General features: G+C 36.9%; 1 protein-coding gene across 11 annotated transcripts in view; it reads right to left on the reverse strand.

The window, feature by feature from the left end:
* The window catches only part of ADGRL2 (adhesion G protein-coupled receptor L2), a 128,291-nt gene that overhangs the window by 54,209 nt on the left and 56,480 nt on the right, over positions 1-17,602 (reverse strand). The window lies entirely within an intron of this gene.

The raw sequence follows: 17,602 nt of genomic DNA on the forward strand, positions 1-17,602 counted from the left end.
TTTGTTACATAGTTAGCGGTCAAATTTCAATTCCAATGAAACCTTCACAAAAACCTGACAGGAACTACAGCAGCTGTCAATCCCAATTCATGGGTTACGGAGAAGAGATGAAGAGTAAGTGGACTTTGTAGAGGTACTTCTGAGACAAGCAATTGAGGGAATTTACACTACTGCGATTTGTTCTCTGGATAAATGAAAATCTTCTGTCTGCTGCATTGTTGTTGGTTTTCCCCTGTAAAACCAGGGATACTAACTTCTCTATTAGTTATTGGCCTACAGTTCTGCTGCTGCCTGCAAAGACCATTTTACAAACTGATAACAGTTTCAGTTGAGCTTCTTTAAGACAAGAAACACTGAATTCTGCCTGCTATTTTGGACAAAAGATACTCCACTCTTCATAAAATAGCACTAAACAGCAGATTATCCTACATGGCTACAGATTGTCAAAGCTACCGCGTCGCTGCCATAGCAGAGCTTCATCTTTTTGACAAACCTTTACACTTGGAAACACTATGCCCAATGAAGAGGGTATTACACTGTTACAGCCTTCAACTCAATCCTGTGACCCATTTTCATTCCTGTTTGCAATGGGCAAGCCCTTTCTGAGTGCGGCCACTTCATGGGATTCTCCAAAACAGGACTCCAATGAAAATAAAGTTCCCGGCAATTTGCAAAATTGGCCTAGACACTATCAGGAAAAAAAAAATCCAAACCCCAAAAACCTTAACTGGCAAATAACTTGAAGTCCCTCATTCATTTTAACCAATGTTATTTTTTCTACACAATATACTGTTAGATAGGGCCATATATCCAAACTCTTTTAGAATTATTCCAGCTGAAGGCATGATAAAAACCAGCTTTAATTTCTGCAAATTTAAGAAGTCAAATCACAAATACTTCAGTGTTTCAGCATCTGTAATCTAGTGTTTAAGTTTTCTGTAGGTTTTAAGTACCATTTAAGTGTTCTGTAATCTAGTTAACTGCATACTTCCCTAGCATATGTCAAAATACGCAAATTCTCAGGGTTTTATGTACAATCTTAAAATTCATGTAATCTCACACCGAGAAATGTCTTCACACTTATTCACAATATTCACAAAGATTTATGATACAATGACTTTGTCATTTACAAGGAAATAAAGCAGATCTGCAAACTCAGTAACAGTTGATTTAGGAAAGGTAATAGATGAATTAAATTTGAAACCCTAGTTAGGAAAAGACTAACTGTAGCACTGAAGGAATGCTAATTCAGGTTCCTCTGCTAGCAGCCACATGAGTTTTGCAAGGGGAAATGTAGGAAGTATCACTATTCTCATGAATGCAAGGAGCAATTGTGTACTCTCACACTCCTTTCTTCAGTATCTTAGTATGAATGAAGAAAGGTTACATTTTCATAATGCAGATGCATCACTTAGAGTAATCTAAAAATCAAATGGAGTGTTTAATTAACAGTTACAGTACAATGCCTGAACTCCTTTCACCTCAGGAAGAAGACTGTGCAAATGAGGAATGGCCCTTTCACATTTCAGATGAATACAGGAAAAAAAAGGGAAGTAATGCAGCTCCAGCAGGGCTGTTAGCAAGTATCTTCTGCTGCTGAGGTAGCCGTGTCCCTGCTGCATCCAACCCCTTCTGTGCTCACCTTTACGGACAGCTGCACTTTCCGTGATAATTTGTTTGCATTTCAACTCTAATCTTGACTTGTACAATTCCCAACAAATTGCTTTTGCTCTTTTTTTTGTTATCTTGTGCTCATTATTGCACTTTTCCACGTGCAATGTATGGAGATGAGATTCCATGTGCAATCTATTGTGTGAGGTGTTTTAATCAATAATCTTGTTCTGCTGATTAAGCAGGGGCTTCTGTTTTGGCAAGATAACATTAGTTTCTACTGTCATGCTCCAAAAGCTATTGGGAATCTTCAGCAGATCATTAGATATGCTACAATAAAGCTTTGGTACATTCTCTTTTCTTTCTTAAATTACTTCTTCACTGTCCTATCATTCCCCGTCACCGCTGGCACTGCATTATTATTACAGCTCCCCTGAAACTTGCACTAGAGCTATGTCTCCAGGCCATAGGATGCCATTTTCAATTGAAGCTTCTGCTTGAAAATATAAATTAAGAAAATTTCATTATCTCCTGCCAAGGGCCATTATTCACCACTGTTCTAAGGAAGATTAAAAATGCACAATCCATGGACTTGAGCAAATACTCCAGCATTAAAATGAAAAAACACAGTGTATCATGACTGGACCAGAAAGTGAAGTACTGGAATCCGAGAAGCAGATTCTGGAAAGACATTAGCATTACATGGCTCAAACAGATTGACTGAGGGAAGAGATCATCTTTCTGGGTAAGTCACGTCAGTCACATAAAGATACACACTGTTCCTTTCGAAGTGGTTTGCAAAGTTAAGGTATGTAGGAAATAATGTCCATATTACAATTTATCCTCTAAATGCTTTTGTTTTGTGTAAATTACTTTGACAAAGATAGCAACATAAAAGAAACATCAATGTTATTTTGAAAAGGATATGAATTAATGTCTAGCCAGAAATGGGCTATCAAAATAATTTTGGGTATTCCTAATGCTGCATTTCTGTGAGTGCAGTGTTTCATTAAGCAAGGTGAAACTGGCAAACACAGAAACCAGTCATGTGTACTTCACTTTAACAACAAAAAAAAAGATACAGTATAAAGCCACATTTAATAAATAAAATCATTTTTTAATAGACCTGTCAATACATTAAAAAAATCTATCTTGGTATGTTTTGAAACTTTTAAGTCAGATCTGACAATATTTCTTTTTCAGCATATTGATTAAATACTTAAAAGCTAGCATGATGACATGTTCCTGCATATCGCCTGCAGCAACCTGCTTAAATACCACTTGAAGCACGTAAACTCTGAGTTGTAGCACCACATACACCATATGGTCTTCTTGTTTCTTATTCACCCTGGGTGAGCTGCAGTCTGAGTATAAAGAGATGGGAATGTGGGATGACTACATTTCATGTATTGACTTTTAAGAACAGCATATTTTAAATTGAAAAATTCCTGAACCTCTTTACCCAGAGTAAATGGCTGTCTTTACGTATGTATTCCTAATGGTCTACAACTGCCACGTGAGATGTGCTTCTGCTTTTGTATGCATATTCACTAGACCGCCACTCCTGTTATTAAACTCAAAGTTACCTATGTATGAAGATGCCAGGTATTACTTAAATGCTATGTTTTATTAATTTGGTCTTAGAAAGTATGTACAACACTTACATATAAAATAGCCAGAGAACAGAGATTTTATTTTAGGGGTGTACAGATACATACGTATGCACACATACATACCACAGTAGATAAAATTATTTAAAGGAATGTATTTAAATTCTAAGTTTCATTAAGAAATACATTATGACATACTGAAACCTACTGAGTTAGCAAATGGGGCCTAATCAAAGCCTGAAAAAAGACCTGCTAAAAAATCCAGCCTTGCTATAAAGCCCAGATTCGAAGCAGCACTGGCCAGCCATCACTGTAGTATCCACAGTGCTCCAGCAGCCGCAGCAGCAGTAGCACAACCCTACCCATGCAGGAGGAGTGAGCGCATGCATCCCTACAGAGCCATGCTTCCTTGAAGATAGACATGTAATCCTGCAACTGGCTTTTAAAAAATCCAGGATGCCACACTGGCAATTTTGCCTCCTCATGTATAAGATTTTCTAAAAATTATTTTCAAGTTGGAATCCCTAAAACTATTAGGGGAGAATGAGCATGCAAAAAATAATAGCGCCAATTTTACCTAGCTCAAAGAGAAAACAGATTTAGCGTGCTGTGGCAGTAGTTTTCATCATCTAAGAAAAAATGGGAGATACATGAGCACGTATGAAAGCAGAATATGGCCATAAGAATTGTGTCTAAATATTGGAGATCTTCCTGTGACAGCTACAGCAGTAAGGCATGCTAGAAACTGATTTGAAAATTCACAACCCAGCCTTGGGATTTTCTATGCACTTGGCAATGTGACCACTACTGCGATAAACCTGGTGGCTTCAGGTGAAAAATATTTGGGGGGAAAAAACCTGAGAAAATTGTTTCTTCTTTCTTTTTAAATATAATATTGATGAATCTTCCTAATTACTGAGTAAGCATGACATAAGGAAGCTAAATAGTGTACAATTAATATTGCAGGAGAAGGTGCACCATAGCATTGTTTCCATTTGCCCAATAAATACACAATACTATTTAATTGTGTTTTCTTTATACCCTGTGATCTTGTGGGAGTCTAAGGGTATGCATTAGGGATGAAAACTCCAAACAGACAATAAAACACAACAGAAAATATACAACTCCCACAAGACCCTTTCTTAGGATTACCCAGTTTGATTCATTATCAATGAATGTGTATCAGACTTGTATGGCAAAGTAATTTAACAGATTATTTCTTGCTTTCAACCTTTTCTTACAATTTTAGTATATTTAGTTATGACCCATTTGCCTTTTAGTATTCGTGTTCTCTAAGTTCAAAGCAGTCACCTTTAAAAAGATGAATCTTCTCACTTACTCACATCTGGGCTATCAGAGATATTTTTTTCTTGCTACAATTCGTTCTTGTTCCAGTACTTTGTTTATTGGTCTAAATGCTGTTGTTACGGGGTTATTATTAACCTGAAACTGAAGCATCAGATAAAACAGGGAGGGGAAAGAAAACGGAAAAGGAAATGTAGCTTCCAGTGGAATACATAACTCCTGCCTTCTCTTGGTAATTTTCTAAGTGCTTTTATAATCCCATCTTTCTACCCCACTACTTTCTACCACGTATGTGAAAGGCCTATTAGAACTACCAGAGCCTGTGAGGAGCTGACTATAAAGCAAGGACAGGAGAACTAGATAGCAAAAGATGCAATGAGGTGTGCAAAGTAAACAGAACAATCTCCTGGTGAGGTTTGCGTAGGTGCAAGCCAAACCCAAGCCTTGTAACAGTATGAAGCAGAAGAGGCCTGCTTTTTAGACAAAATGTTTCTAATGCAACCCTACCTGAGGAAGAAGAAATGGAAATAAAGTCTCATTCATAATCTTGTCATATTATTTATGTGCGTGCATATTTGCAAGCAAAATGCAGCAGGGGATTACGGTCGATGTATGCCTTAGTACACCAACTAAGCCAAGCAGATCCGCACTGCTGAAAAGTAATCAGTTCAAAAGATCCAATTAAATGTTTCAGCATTTAGACAAAATAAATAGCCTGCAGCTATGCTTATTTACTAATGAAAACTTTAGTAGTGCAGCATCGTAATAACTGAGCAATTTACACAGATTATTCACACTGAGTGAGCGTGAGTGCAGCATCACGCCTTGTGGGTTGAGCAGGTTTCAGGGGAGAAACACAGGGTTGGGTAATAATATCAGAGCTTTACAAAGGGGCGTTTATTGCTGAGGCACAGTGCTAGAGCAGAGTGTATAGAAAATCCAAGTAAAAATCCTGAAGCACAGTGTCTGATCCTTAGGCATAACGCTGCAACAGACTTGCAGGAGAAGTGACTCCCAGGGAGAGAGCACAGGGTAAGAGCAAAAACCCTTTAAAACTCTTTTTTTGCAGCACTGTTGATCTTTTTTATCCATGGCTTGGCATGCAGCATATTCATAACACAGTATGTAACTTAAGACTGCTTCTGAGTCATTATTAAATGAGTAACTTGAAGAATTACAATACTGAAAACATGTAGCTTTATCCTTCACATTAATTTGCACAAATCTTACATACATTTTAAAAAGTCACCCACTTTAATTACTAAACTAAGGTATTTCAAATGACAGGTGTGACTTCTTACTGCTACTTCTGAAACGTAGAAGCCTTCGTACACTTCTAATGTTCCCGCTTCAACTGGACCTCCAGGTAAGTTCAATGCAAATTCAGCTTGACTCACTATGGGTCTCCTGAGTTTAACACAGCTCTTCTGTTTGCAGAAATGCATATTCAACATAAATGTATCTTAGCTCTAACAGGAAAGCAAGACTTACTAATTTACAGAATTGGCTGCCGAGGCAGCATGATTTCATAGGGTCCTTTGGTTTCCCTCTACAATAGACAGGATGCGGACAATTTCAAATGGGGGCTGTGGTGGGGGCAACCCTAACTGAACTTTAACACATGCATTCCCCTTGAATAATTAAAAATATTACAGCCTGCATCAATTACGAGCAATTATTTATAAAAATGTTCACCTACTGCAGTTTGCATATAGAAAAATGATCATATTTTTAACAAGGGAAATGGGAAATCGCTATGGGATGCCCTACTTAGATTAAATTAGCAAGAAACTTGTTATCAGACCATATAAAAGATACACCATAATAAGATGTGACCTTGCAGAACCTTGGAGCCAATCTGTGATTTTTTCCCCCTGTAACCCTTCCTAATTATCTGCAAAGTTACAGACCCTTTTGTGACAGGTTATTTTTTTGTGAATAGTGAGGGGTTTTGGGCTTCTAAATATTTAATTAGTCTTCTGATATGAGAATTGTTGCACAGGCCAACTGCTTCGATTTTCAAACTGTGTTCATCCTAATTATGTTCAGATTTAGATTGGTCATCCCAAACCTCTCACTCTTGTAATTATTTACTCCTTAAAGATCATTCAGCGGAGAAATATTTTTCACCCTTATGGCTCTTTCTTTCCACAAATGGCTTTTCTGGTCCGTTAATTACCCACTCAGAGGATTAGAGTTTGTAATAATGCAAGAGATCCTGCATGTAAGATGAGTTTTACAGGGTGAAAAAGAATAAATTGTTTTTTGTAAACTTGCCTTGGGGAATATCCCCTTTTTGGGTTATAATTTTCATCAAGAGAGGCCACGTGCCCACCACTGCTTATCTACCAATTCCATAGGGCTACGGAGTGACTCATTTCTATGGCTCAACAGAAATTGAAGCAAAACAATGAGCAAGCGGCCAAAAGACAACTTGGTTATTTTACAAGATTTATAAAAGTGCTATCTGCTAGCAAGATGGTATGGCCCTTTTCCTCAAAATTTTTACTGCGGATTTCATGGCTTTAAAGTTATATATATTTATCCAGTAACTAATAATAAAACTACAACTTTTCTTATTTAATCTGCTGATTTTTTCCAGAACTGCTGTCCCTTGGTAGGTCTTTAATCAACTCTGTAACAGTGGTGTCATTTCCTATTAAAATGTGTCTGAGAGTCCTCACTACAAATACTTTCTTTCTTTTCTTCCGAGAGGAATGCCTGTCACAAAAGCACTGTTATTCATTACCCACAGTGATGTCTGGATCCAATTATCATCTGGAAAGCTTGCAGGGCTTCCAGCTATAGGGCTTCCCCTGCAAAAGTATCCTTCTGCTCTAACTTGGAAAGCAGAATCCCACTTTCTTCTTTGCAATTTGAAGTTAAGGGATTAAGTTACTGATTTGAGCTGTGCACGTTCTGATTCCTGGAACTTCCAGTTTTAAGCCCAACTAAGTTTAGGGGGCTGCTTTCATTTGCTTGTGTTACATCTGCAAAAATCCTGTGTATTCGGCGGTTGTTTTTTATGCAAGTCAAGCAGATTCAACCTCTGTAAAAAACACATCAGAAAAGTCACTGGCTTGACTCTGTCAATGCACAGATAATCTTTAATTGTGTCAAAAATATTCATGATCTAATCCTTTTATCAAACTGTCTACCACTGAAGGAGTCTCATGTGCCTGCACAATTAAAAACCCCATGTTAGCCATACATAATACTGTATTACATTTGATGCAAATCCTTTTCTATTGAAATAAGCACTGGGCTGACAGCAGGAAGCGACTGATAAGAAAGCAACAAGGCATTGCTGATGGCATGCATGATAACTGAGCACTAACTCATACGTGTTCTGTCTACAGCACATTACCCAAAGTGCTCCTGTTCTAAATGCGACTCCAGGAGGTGTTCTTTTGCTGTATCTCTGTCACAAAGGCAGCAAAATTATCTAAGAAAGCTAAATATACAAAGTAAATGATGTTTTTTATACCCACCAGTGATGCTGGCACTAGAAGAACATACTGAAGGCAGTATCAGTGCTACTACAGCCTAGATGAGGAAACACCTACAGCTTCACAAGTGTAACGGTACAGTTGAGCTCAATGCTGTTAAGAAATTCAGTAAACAGGGAAAGGTTATGGGTTCAGAACTGTCACCTTATTGTTACGCTTACAACTCACCCTAAATTAATGTATTAAATAGACAGAGGAAAAGGAGCACAAAATTTGAGTTATGGTGAAACAATAATTTTACAGTGCTGGAAAAGTGTGTGTATTAAATTTCAAAATTTCTCCTTCATCATAAAGATATGTATCACAAGAAGCAAGATATCTGAGAAGCAATGAACAGTAAGGTTAAAGATCACAGATTACTACTAAGAAAGGAGCATAGATGCCTTTGCAAATACAACAGCAAAATACATATCTCACCAGATGAAACGTTATACAGCTCAGTGTCATTAAGAAGTAATAAGACTTCTTCCTGTAAGGCGTGCAAACTATATGACTTTGATCAGGGCATCTTGCTCAATGAAATGATTCTGCTACCTCACTTCTTTTAAAGATGTTGCAGGACCTGTTTTGCATGTGTGTGCGCGCGTGCGTGTGTGCTAGAAGAAACTGAAATTCAAAGGTTCTGATAGCTACCGTATTATAGTGAAAACCTGAAAAAAAATACAGCTTTCAACAGTGAATCTATAGTAAAGATCCTGCACTGCAAGCGTATTATAAAACAGGTTTGACATGGAAAAATTCTACGTGATAAGAACCCTTCCTCCCCACTGATATGTCTACAGCAGGCTAAAAATACACTGAATACTGAGTGTTGTCTATGTAACACTCCTAAGACTGCATTAACTTCATTGCAGTCACTTGTTTTATAGGCTCAGTTCATCATGACCTATAAAATGTTAGGCTGAAGTGCTTTAAAGATCTGCTAACACCATGTGCAAGCCTGGGAGTACAAGGCACTGTGCTGTGGAGCGGCAAAGACAATACTCTTCTGAGAAAGTTGCACGCACTCATGTCACTGATATAAACAGGGTAAGCGTGCTAAATAATATATGAAAGAGGCAGCCAATCTTTATATAAAACAGGAATTATAGTTGAATTCTTTGTTTGATTTTATTTTACCGGGATGACACTAGTTTTTAAAATTGCTTCTTAAAAAACATAGAAGTTGACTATCATACTAAATTAAAGAACATACAGGCAACCTCTTTTCATTCAGTTATATGAAAGACAAAACATAAAGACCTCTTCATTTGTGGCCATAGCATTTTTGCTAATTATTGCTCTGCAATATGTAGAAAATAAAATGCAAAGCAGGGAATTATCTATGTCTTTCAGTAATGATGGCTCATTTATTAAGCAATTAAGTTGCAATTTTATTATTAGAGAGAGAAAAAAAAGAAATGCTGTAAAATACTGTTATTGCTTGTATCTTTGATCCTTAAACTTTTCCATTTCAGAAACCTCATTAATATCAAAATGCCATGAATATGGCCACCCTTTTTTAGACTGTATAGCCTGGGCACAGGCAGAATCTATGGGATTCAATAAAGAAGTTTTTTCTTGTTGAATTCAACTAAAAAGCTTAATTGAGCCACAAAGGTCAGAAGGTTCTTTTTATTATAAGTAGGAGATTATTCTGTGGCAGAAGGAAATTTCCAGAATATGAGATCTGCTCATTTCTATACTACTCTGTAGCTACTTTTTCATTTTTAAACCCATGTTACTCTTCTATTGCTTTCCTCTGAATTAAAGAGCTTCACTGTAATAATCTTTAAATTCTATTTCCTTTGTGTTACTAATGAAAACTTTTCACTTTCATCGCTACTGCTGACTTTTTAACACTAAAAAGTACTCATAATTTACTTACATATATTTAATTCATATTAATCTGTACTAATTTACGATCTATACCCTGCTCTGCCCATCTTCATGTACCTTTTCCATGTCAGTTCTGTTTACTAAGTGATATTCAACGTATTTCCTATAATGCAATGAACCTTAACAGGCAGATTTTAATTGCCTCACATAGGAAACCACATCACTATTAATTCCACAGCAACAGTATAAAATAAAACTATTGCTTCTCAGACTCTAGAGCAATTAGACCTCTCGGCTATTTGGCTAACTCTGCTTCATGATACCCAGTGCAGTTAATTATATTTTTTGATGTTAATAGTCTCTGTCAGTTTCAAGCACAACTCCTCTTTGATGAATATTTAAATTATATTTGAATAAAAAAATAATCTTGGTTACATTTCATATTCAGCAGTCATCACAGCTTAATAAAGGTCTCCTCAGCAAGGGTTGAGATAAATGGCTATATGAACACATGTATGAAGTCCTAAATCAACTTATCAGATAATGTAGCTGTTTTGGCTAAGTATTATAGAGTATATATTGGGGTGGGAGGAATTAATAGGCTTCAATTATTACAGTATTATTCTATATGAACTAAATTTGGCACAGTAATATATAAGTAAATCAGAAATTTTTAATAATAAAGTTCTGAGTGCAACTAAACCAGGAAGTTATCTTGGCTAGACTAGAAATTCGAAAACTATATAAAATCCATACAAATTCATCCAAGAGAATACAACATACAACTGAAAGATGTGGAAGGTTAAGCAATGCTGTCTCAGTCAAGTTCTCAAAAACATTAGTAAATTACCAAGAGAGGTAATTACATACACAAAACATATAGTATATGATTAACTGTAGGTTAAACAGTATGCACACCTAGTAAAGCCCATTTCAGAAAGCAGGAAAAAAACCTCTAGAAAATCGCAGGCTGAAGCATGTATTTTATATGATGCTCAAATATACAAGAAACAGCATATAATATTTAAAAAATTATGTATACATATGTATAGTTATTGAATGTGTATATACCATCCTACCAGATAAGATACACACTGACTTAAGAAGAATTTGATGCTGGTTTTGCCAATAATAAAGGAAAGAAAACAACTTAAATATAAGATATGAAAACACTAAATAAAATATCAAGCTACACCCTGGTAAAATAATAAATCCAAACATTTTGAAGTAAATTAAATCTAAATTTTAAATGTCATTAGTTGGTATCAATGATCCTTTTGTTGTTTCCTTTGTAGCTTGTCCAATACCGTGATTACAGCAATGCGCCTGTGTTGTGTGTGCTTGCACGTGTCATATAATTTCTTCTGCAGAAAATAGTAACAGAACACACCGCAAAAACATTATGAAGTACCACTGAAAACTATTTCACTTTACCTGACTGCTCAGAACCTCATAATATGAGGATTTGTATTTAATTTACTAAGTAATGCCATGATGGAAAAACTCCATTAATAAAACCCCCTATTTTTAATGAGTAAACTAGACCTACTACTTCATGTTAAGAATTAATGATAGTGAAAATGCACAATGCCAGATAAGGTTCTTCTCAGTCACGGGTGTTATAATTTTTTTCTGAAATAAAGCCAAGGACTGCAGCATGCTTCATGAATATCCTAGGCTCTGTGTATTTCTGCTTTTTTCTTTACATTTGAGTCATAACGAAGTCTTGTGATTAACACATAGAAAACAAAACAAAACAAAACAAAAATCAATCGGGCCACGGCCTGGTATTGTGAAAAGCTTAGTTTAAAAATAAAGAGCATTTTAAGCTTCTGCTACATCAAAATACTCACGGGAGTGACTGCCGTTTTAAGACCTACGTCTGTTTCAGATGAGCAGAAGCCTTCATTTAAAAAGGATGCTTAAAAAAAGGTATCTAATGTTGATAATCTTGTACGGTAAATGTTTTGTGAAGCAGTTGTCAGCAAGCTGAAACAGAAACCGCCGGCATGCCAAAGCAAAAGAAGGACCTCTACATGAGATAAGCATCAGTACCACAGCAACTCCGATGTGCATAAATTCCGAGCGCGTACCTTACCCACATCAGCCCCTGCTATCCTGCCATCAACACCGGTATTTCCCTGACACGAACAGAACAGATACGCAAGCTTTTAATGACCAGAAACTAGAAGGCAGCAAGGTATATCTCTTGTTCTGAGACACTTTTCACTACATAATACCTTTGGCAAAGGGAGGCAATCTTCATCTGCAGAAGGAAAAGCAAGGGAAAAAGCAAGGATAGCAGCAGGGGTCAGCAGAGCCCTTGCCTAAGCCTGGCAGACCCCCGAAGTAAAGTGCGCCTTTACCACAGTCGCAGTCATTCGTGAAAGGCAGAGGATAAAACCCTGCCCGTGAAAACTGTTCTCAGTCACATTAGGAAATGCAAATCTGAAGCGTGCTACAGCTTAAACACAGAATCAACCACGGGCCCTGTCTGAGGAAGCTATTTTTGAGGCACTAAATGCTTCTTTATGGAAGTCTTGTAAAGGCTCGGATTCAGCTCTGCAGTGACCCCCCAGCAGGTTTTGCCTTCTAGCAGCAAGGCAGAGGTTTGCTTTTGGCTAGACCTTTTCACTCCGATGAGTGAGATTAATCAGTTACAGGAGATTTACCCACTATCCATCCAAGTCTGGAGCCCAGTGGAAGATCTTCTTTATTCACTCACGTTATGGAACAGACCAAACTCGTTTTCACTTGAAAGGACACTAATACGGTATGACGATGTTTCCTCTGCAGACCTGACAAGCAGGAACAAGACCGAGGCCTTGAGAGATGTGTCTTCTTCAGAGGAGAGCTCATTTTGTTTTCTTCCAAAAATGTCTCACTCTCATTTATATATAGGATTTTTCAAAATGACATATTTCTTTGACATGTGAATAGGTGGAAAAGAATAAACATCTCCATTCTCCCACTCTCCCATTGGGAAGGATTAAGAAAAAAACAAAGTCTCGGGAGAAGGAATGGCTACGCTGCTTCCTTCAGCTTTCCCGTGATCACTCTGTGGGGCAGGAGGCATTTCACTTACATTTTGAAGACCCTCCGTTTAAGCACAGCTGTCTTGCAGAGAGAGATGATGGACATAACAGGTTGAGCACTACTGTGTGAGAAAAGTTCACGGTAACAAAAACCCAAGCATGAACTCTTCACTGGTGTCACGATGGACATGGTAATTGAAGGTACATGCATTGCATGTGCTATAGATAGGACTGGATATGTGCAACAGAAAAAACACTCACTGCTGAAGAGGATTTATTCCTCTCTTAATCCTTTAAATTTTCTGCAGCAATGTTTTAATAGGGAAGGGTATTTCAAAAAACTACAGTTCCCTAAGTTCATCTAGTATACCTAACATTTTTATAATTATGCTTACATATTATAATGAGGTTTGCTTTGTTTGTGCAGATTTAAAAAGCAAAATGATACTGATTAAATATGTTCAGTGAAGATGTAAAGATCACATAAAGCTACAATTATAGTATAAATTGTAGATGAAAACAGAATTTCAAGGCCATTTCAGTGCGGGATTTATGTAACCTTCTTTCTGTTGCAGATCAAAAATACACTGAATATACCAACTGTGAGATTAGATTTTTTAATGTGGTCTGCAAAGTCTGTAGTTTTAAACATTTTGAATTTCTCCTCTTTTTAATGATCACAACTGTGCTCTCAGTATCAGAACACAGATCAGAACTTCCTATTTAAAAAATCAAGGTATTTTAGCCATTATTAGGAGGGAAACAACGTTTACTTTCTGAAGTTAACATTAATTTGGCTGTCAACATTAAATGCTTGAATTTTGCATCTAAGTAAAGGATTCCACAGATTCAGAGTTAACAGACTATATTTTCTTTAAATACAAAACGTTAATTTTCTACAAGCCCCACCAATAGCTATAACTGTAAATTACTCAAAAAATAAGGTGTACAGATTGGAATGGACCTGACATTTCTTTAATATTGGATTTCTCAAGATTTAAAATTATATTGTTCAAAATTATTATCTGCCACACTACCCAAGTATTTATTTAAATACACAGGCAAAAATTACCATCTAATTGCACTGTACTGGAATCACAAAGATCGTTACAGTGTCTAATCTTAAAAATAATTGGGCACTTTTCCTAAACAAAAAGTTTAGGACTAGGAAAAATTATTCCTACTAAAAAAAGCCTGTTTTTAATTCAGAAGAGAAAGGTCCCAGCATGCAAAGATGCATCTTAGCAGCTTATTGTTCCTATAAAATTACATACACAATATGCCTTTGCCTTTGAAATGTATTTTAAGTATCTATTTACAAGTACTTTTAAATAACTTTTATTATTTTAAGCTAATTAAACAGAAATCCAAACACTGTGTGGTATCTATGTAACCCTTAGTGCCTGTCCTAACAAAAACCTATGGCCCATCCACCTGCAGTTGCAGAGCGGGGCTTCAAAGTTGACACTGGAGGCAGAAAGTCCCCATAAAAGCACGGGCGGTTTGAATATAACTCACGCAATCCACCTGCAATCTGCTTACAATGAAAGTGGACTTAAGACTAGGTCACAAGTACATTTTATCATGTTCATTTGCAAATCTCTGCTGTGCCTATAAAAAGCAGGACTAGTTAGCCTCACCAACTTCCAAGTCTCGTGACAGTTTCTGGCTCCAGCCACACAAACACACTTCATGAGCGAGCAACCAGAGCAATTTCCTCAGGCTGCTTTGCATCTTCTGCTTCCCTGTTCATGTAATTTCTTTTTAAACGAAGAGGAAACAGAGGAGATTTGTCCCCGCTGAAGGGCAGGAGAGCACCAAGGAGTTTGACTATTTTGAGCTCTAACTGCCTGAAACGTGGGTCATCTGCCACTCACTTACACTACTCCCTCACCAAATATTCTAGAAATAAGCTTATTTCTATACTCAACTTTAGCATGTGGTAGGATCTCTCAAACTTGACTGTATGCAAACGCTGGGATTAATTATCAGAGAAGTGTGAAAGGGGAGAGGGATTTTCTAAAGGTCTACTCTCTTTCTTCAAAGCTTTAATTTTAACTGTGCCAGTCTGAAGTTTACACGGAATCTAAATACATCTGAAAGACTTTATTCTAGAATAATTGGGATGTAATTTCAATCAGGGACTAAAAATTTAATAACTACTTTACAAAGGTAAAAGCAAAGCAATGAAGTCATTAGTGTTCTAGTCAGGCTTCCTAGGAAAGCATTAAGTTAAAAATCTTTTGAGAACTGCAGAAAAGAAAGAAAAGGGAGGGAGAAAAGATTAAGTAGCAGCTTGTTCTGAGAAAGAGGAGCTGACGCATCAGTGGACACTGGCAAAGTTTTGTGTGCTAGTATCTCAAATTCTCTGGAAGGGGAGCAGAGCATGTGATTACATGGCTTTGTGTTAAACTGGAAACCTCATCTTATTTTTCAATCTTCAGATTTCACAGTGTTGATCTCATTAAGCTAGTGTTTTCACATTGTAACTGCAGTAAATGTAGTTGCTGTGCAAAAGCGGTGGAGTAATGTTGCAAATGAATGATGAGTATTCAATAATTGTCGTGGAACTACATTGAACTGTAGGTCTAAACTGAATTGAGTGGTCAAACGCAGTGGTAAAAACACTACTGGCTGAAGTGATAAAAACATGTCATTAGTCCTTAAAAGTAAACACTGTAAGACTTTAAGTAGCAATGTAGAAACTATTGCTGCTTATTTCTAAAGGTATGGAAGAAAAGTTCTCCCTATGATCAAATGTTCTAACAGATAGGTTTTTTTCTAGTCAGTTTAAAAAAAAAGAAAAGAAAACCAATGAATCTGATAGTCCTTCAGGTGAGATTTTTCTATGCAATTGCTGCCATCAAAATACATCTGATATGATACTTTCAGATATCAGATCAAGGACATGTGCTGAGTACCAAACAACAGTTTGCCTTAGACAACAAAAAATTATGATCACCAATGCAGTTATAAATAAATGAGATACAAGAACTTTCAATATTTCCTAAGGAATTTGCAATGTTCTTCTATGCTTGCAATATAGCACAAATCGAGCAATTTTGAGAAAAGATTAAACAAGGCAGGAGACAGCTTTTCTACCTAGTGACAGAAGCTGAGAAAGAAAACTACAAAAGCAAACTTCCAAATTCAAATTACTGCAAGTGCCAGACAAAAATAGAAAGCAAAGTGTCAAATGATCTTTGCCATTTGTTTAGGGAAAAAAAAAGAACAAAAATGAAAAACTCTCTGAGCACAGATATTCTGAACCAATGTCACACATGTGATCACAAGTTCATTTTAATCTGTGGAAAAAAGGGTAAGAGTGGAAGACGGGGGAAGTTCAAAAATACTCTCTGCTATCATAAACTTACAGTTGATTAATTGAAACGGGAGGTTTGAAATTTCAGCTTTCCAGTAACAGTTTGATGTCACTTTAAGCAAGATTGTGCCTCTGTATTTGTCTCTGACTACCTTAATCTGTATATTTGCAGTGAACATAAGGAGGACTTTGATCAAAACACAACATGCACTTTACACAACAAGGAAGTCTACAGAGAGGCACTACATTTACAAAAGCAATTGAAGGTGGTTTCAAAGGGAGTTGACAGATTAGAAGATGATGACACTGCTGCTGCAGTCTCAGTGGAAATCTGGCTTGATCTAATTAACAACAACGAACTAGAACCACAAAAAGATAATTCAAACATGATTTAAAGAAGTTATATTGCCTTTTTACTAGCGCAGCGATGGAGCCTTTCCCTTACTGATCACAGAACAAGTCATAGGTTGAACACAGAACAAGAATAAAAGGCCTGATATCCTTAATTTACCTCCAGCATTTGAAATTTAAGCCTGAGATCTAGCCCAAATATTTGACTACAAAAGTAGAGAACATTCATGTATTCACATGAAAATGATAAAAAATTGTAAGAGTCACACTCATGACAACTTGAGTGAATTGGGAAATCAAAATGGAAGATAATTTTTATGACATGAGTATATGTTACTGAGTGCTACCATGTTCAAACAGAACACAGTGAACGGAGCGCAGCATGCAGGACAACTTGCATGTTTCATTTGACACATCTGTGTACATGCGTCAGAAAGCTCCCAGGTTATTTCCATGCCCTTTTTGTTCAGATTCCTAACCCTAGGAAAAATGCAGTGGGAGGAAAACTTCCCACCAATCCTGAACTTATTCAGCCTTGTAGTTTAAGCCAGTAACAATGCCAGTGACTGATTTGTGCTGACATTTCCACAATTGTCCGTACTAGGTGACTGCTGCCCATATGCGGCCTGTAGCACAGAATTTCTGTGAATTTTAGTTCTGATGCACCTTTTGTACTAAAACCACTTTTATTGGCTCTTCTGACTGATTGTCTTCTCTGAATGACAATTGCTGTCAGTAAGACATAATGTAGCTTGTGCTTACATGCATATATGCTTCTGTACACACATGTATAATGACATATTCATCCTAGCATTTAATCATTCTGGCATTTTCCACTGGATGCATTTTACAGGTGGGAACTACAGCAATGATTTACGGCATTCACAGGAAATGTGTAACTTTGCCAGGGAATGTAGACGTTACTGAAAAATGCAGCAGCCGTTTGTACACATTTTGAGTGCTGTTTGACCACCTAAAACACAAGGAGACAGGGAATCCCCAAATAAGTGCATTGTTCCATTCTCCTTGCAGTTACCTTTC

Source organism: Gavia stellata, chromosome 10 (genome assembly GCF_030936135.1).
Source record: "Gavia stellata isolate bGavSte3 chromosome 10, bGavSte3.hap2, whole genome shotgun sequence".
Taxonomy (NCBI): Eukaryota; Metazoa; Chordata; class Aves; order Gaviiformes; family Gaviidae; genus Gavia; species Gavia stellata.